Raw genomic sequence first — 4,864 nt, forward strand, 5'->3', positions numbered from 1 at the left:
TTCGTTTGTGGGAGTTACCCTCACGAGAACGTTTAGGCAAAGGCCTGGGCTGGGTAAATATTTAAACTGGTTTTCGATTGTTTTCGCAAAATCGTTGCAGTTGGTCAAACACGTGTTTGAGATAATTTAATTAAATTTACTTGGCTTTTTTGTGTCGCTGCCACGTGCCACTCGAGGCCCCGACTGCCTCTAGCCGCTTTTCACTGAAGTGGCAAACACTTGAGCACTTGCTCGCTAGTCCTGCCGCGACTCGAGTTCAATCTGTGTTTAAATTGTGGCAAGTGCAGCGCCACTCGGCTCAAGCTTCGATGGATTGGTCGGGGCAGGGGCAGAGTTCTCAGGAACTGAAAACTTTGGTGGTCTTTGGCAGCAGACAATGCAACTGTCAGAGTTCTCTGTGGATGTATCTGTGGCATCTGTCGCAGTCCGCAGAGACCTGAGACCCGGATTCCATTCCCCCGAATCAATGACGATGATGACTCGTGGAAATCCAGTGAAAGAACTGAAACTAAATATGATTTATCTTCACGGTGTGTTCACGGAGTCGACTCTCCTCCCCTCTCATTAGGGCGGCGACTCCCGACTAATTTGCATAAGTGTCCTGCCAGGCCCCAGGACGAGTGTGCACTCGAAATACATACCATACCATGCCCATGGAGGCACACTAATTAAAATGTTCTCGCCTCAAATTTCCCTCTCGCCGCCTTATTTATGGCCCTCTGCCTAGGTCCTGTGAATGTCTTGCATATGGAGAAATATGTACATTCGGTTTCTTATTCTTATTCTCTTTCTTTTTTTGTTTACGACTGACAAATGAGACATTTACATGCTCCGTTCCGTTTGCATATTAAAATTATTCATGGTTTCTGCTGGAGGGATACAGAGTGAGAGGAAATCGGAAATGCAGGCTAGGGGCAGGGCTAATGGATATGCAAGCAGATGCTAAACCAATAAGGGGGTAAGGCATTCAAGGAGGAAGAGGAAGATCTATATGGTTTCCTTCTCTATTCTTCTATAAGAACTTTTAGATCCATCTTACACTCGAATTTGCTTGGATTATCCACATTACATTAGTTTCTTAATAGGGATTAGATCACTCAGCCTCATCCACTTGTTGGAATACCCTTGCCAGGACCTCAGTCCACCCTGACCCGCAGAGCCGTTTGTTTTTCAAGAGTCAATCCTCCGACTAATTGACACACACAATTGTAATTGCAATGATGACACTTTCTCTGCCCCTGGCCTACCCTCACCCTCTCCTCTCCTCTCCTCTCCTCTCCTCTCCTCTCCTCTCCTCTCCTCTCCTCTCCTCTCCTCTCCTCTCCTCTCACTAATCCCATAAGTCGCAGCGCACCACAGCACAGGGGGAGGGGTGGGGCTTTTGGCTAGTGGATGTCCATGTAAATCCAATTGGAAACAATTTGAATCAAATTCAAAGCCCAACGCCCGACGCTCAACAAACAAGAGGCATGGCGAGGAGGGGGAGTGGTGGTGGTGGTGGTGGAGGAGGAGGAGGTCAAAGGGGTAGAGCTGTGTGACAGCTGTCGCGGCCCGAGAAACTCCTCCGAGAATTGGGCGTGATAAAAGGGGGTTAATCGAACGAAGTCGCGCGGACCGCAGCGTAGATCACAGAATTTTCCTCACCTTTGCGGAAAAAGAAAATTCCGCTTTCCTAAAGGGTAAAGGGAGGTGATGGCCAGAGGAATTTCCTTTAGGGTATTTTGGTTAATTAGCAGAGTCTGGGGACATCTTCTGTTTGCCTTTTGGCTTTGATTTAAACATAAAATGGTGTGCCGCTCCGCTCCGCTCCGTTCCCGGAACCTGTCCTATAGGGAAATGTTTCTTAAAAATAGACCAAACAGAGAGTGGGGGAGAGACAAGGAAAGAAAGAGTTTTCCCTGCACTTGCAAGAGGAAAATGTGACTTTTTCGAAAGGAGGTTACGTACGCGCCTTGTCAAAAGTTAATGAGATTACCACGCCCCTTAAATTAATTCACAGAAAACTCAAACAAACTCCATCTCTTTCTCTCTCTCTCTCTCTGTCCCACAGTCTAACGGTCACAGGCAGAAAACCGCAAATGCGGAAAATGCAAATTGTTTTTCAACCGAACCCCGTACCGTCCCTTACCGAGCCCATCCCCGACTGTTTTCTCCTAACGAGGCGTGAAAATTCTGTGGGCGTTTTCGCCGGTAACTAATCCGACAGAACGAGAGGGAGATACGCAAACGAAAAGGGAGGGAGAGGGAGGGAGGGAGAGTAGGTCCTCGAGTGTGTTTGACAACTTAACCAAAGGAACTCAAAGGATACGTACGAGTGTGTTCAATGCGAATAATGTGCGAAAGTCAGAAGGGGTTAAACCCGAAATGATGACTAATCAACTCTGAAAGGCAACAACAGAACCGGACAAGAATGAAGGAAAGACCTCATAAAGTACTGTACAGTAAGAGAGTGCTGAATGAGCAACCGTTAGAAGAGGATTAGAATAAGGAGTGAAAGAGAATCTTCTTTGTGGTAAGAAACACCTAGAAAATGGAAGCCCAGCATATGAAAAAGCATCATTCCTTCTAATTAAAACTCCAAACGAAACCCTAAGAACATGGAATCAGTCTCCCCCCACACGGATCCGTAGCAAATCCTGCTTGGTCTCGATTTTCACGTTTACTACATGTAAAATGTAATGTAATGTATAATATACATATGTAGAATCACAGACCGTTGTTCCACTTTCCCACTCGTTTCTCAAATGCACACACGCGCACATAGCCACGGACTGCTTTTCAACTGCTTTGCCGACAATCAAGAGAGAAGAATAATATTAGAGAAAGAGAATGATTTTCATTGGCTAAAATTTCATTGGTTCAGAGGCAAAGACGTTACTTTCATAGTTTTTTCATCCGATTTTCAATGTTTATGGTATTGTTCAATGTTTTAAATATAAATTTATCGCCAAAAACGTTCAACAAAAATAAGAATATTATTTCCACTTGCCTATATTATTTTAAAAATTTATTTTAACTGAACTTTGATTTGAAAAAACACATATTCAGCTGTAGTTGATTTTCTTAATTGTTGATTGGTGAATTTTAATTAATTATTTATGAATTGTGGTAATGAAAATGAAAATAAACAGAAACACTGAAATCTTACAACATTTTTCAGCACTGCGCCAAAGCTGTTTACATTTTGCAAATGCATTTTTCATTATGCAGAATAGTTTTCAAAGTAAAGTACGTATTGTACCCTCCTCCTTTGAAGGAATATATTCAACTAAAGCGCGCTTAAAATGGAACCAGCAGCAAATAACTAGAACTAGAGGAATTCGTTTGCACATTGCATAATATGATCGAACTACACACCCACAAACGGCCAAGAATCTGGAGATTATTGGATATGTATCATTTTAGTGTCTACATTCATGTGTCCGTCGTGTACTATTTCCAGATTTTCTAGTGGCTTCTAGTGGCTATGGCGGTTTAGTGTGGATATATTCCTTCTCGGTGTGTTCTTTCGCATGACGAATGACATTAAATTGACGAGCACGATCCTTTCTAAACCGGAATTAGCAAGGGTGTCGGTCAGTATCTTGTATGCGGATGGATGACGACGTTGGATCTTTGTGGCTGGTCTAATGCCCGAATTCCCGAGCCCACGCGACCACATGTGACGTGTGGATCTTCCCACATTCAAGCAGTGCGGTAGCGTTATTGTTTGTGTATAATGAACCATTTAAGCATCGTCCAGGAGAGACACTTCGATATGGAAGTGCATGGCTTGTATTCTCGCATTAGCATTCCTTCACACAACATTACCGCCAGTACATTGAACGAATTGGAACCCAACCAATATACGAGAGAAGTGCGTTTATCCATCTCCAATGGTTTCAGCCTGCTGCTGCTGCTGCTACACACTCACGCCCCCAATAACTGGGGCGTTGCAAAGAGTGTCCCACGGCTGGAAATGTACCCACCAACCCACAACCACTTTGTGTATAGCGCTCTCCCTCTCACTCTGTGCTGCATCTGTGTCTGTGTGTCTTTCTTGCCTGCTCTGTCTTGCTGTGTCTCTCTCTCTTTCATGCTCTCCCTCGCTCTCTCTCTCTCTCTCTGGATATGGTTGTCGTTGTCGTCGTCGGTGGATGGTTTTGTTGCTGACAGTTCGGCTCTCCACGGGACGGGACGACGATGTGGTGTCGTTTTGCACTCCCAGCGATAGGTTAGATTTTCCATTCGTTGCCTGCCGCCGCCTCTCAGGCTTGCTTATTGTTACCTACCGCCATTGCCACCCCCTCGGCCCACATGGAACTCAACTCTCATGCGGCGCAGGCTCGTTTCGTTTCCATTTTCAAAACATTGGTCGTTGGTCGTTTGGCTTTTCTCGCTGCTGCTGCTGCTGCTGCTGCTTCTGCTGCCACCGCTGTTGGTGCTGCGCAGAGCAACGCCGACTCGCAAGCATCGCTGGCAGTCGCTGTGGACTGGACGAGGATTCAGTTGGGGTTTAACAGTCACTCGGGACGGTAGCGCGCGCCGCTTAAAACTTGTTGCGAGACCAATTCCTCCGAAAATCCCAAATTCTCTGCGGTGCATTGGCAGCCCACACATACATAGACACCCACAGAAGTATATGCACACCCACACTCAGTCGGTGCTGGATTTGGATTTAGTGCGTGTTTTTGTTCGCGTTCGTTCTCGTTCTCTGCAGTGATAGAGTGGGAGAGAACTCCCATTGATTGACATCTCCAGAGACACATCTCCATCCCAGAGAGCAGATCCAATCCCCAATCGAATCCAACTGCGGATCCAGTTCCCAATCGAAAGGAGAGGAAGGAGGTTCAGCGCAGTGCAGATCCAATTCCCAATTGAAAGG

The sequence above is a fragment of the Drosophila miranda genome, chromosome 3 (genome assembly GCF_003369915.1).
Source record: "Drosophila miranda strain MSH22 chromosome 3, D.miranda_PacBio2.1, whole genome shotgun sequence".
Lineage (NCBI taxonomy): Eukaryota > Metazoa > Arthropoda > Insecta > Diptera > Drosophilidae > Drosophila > Drosophila miranda.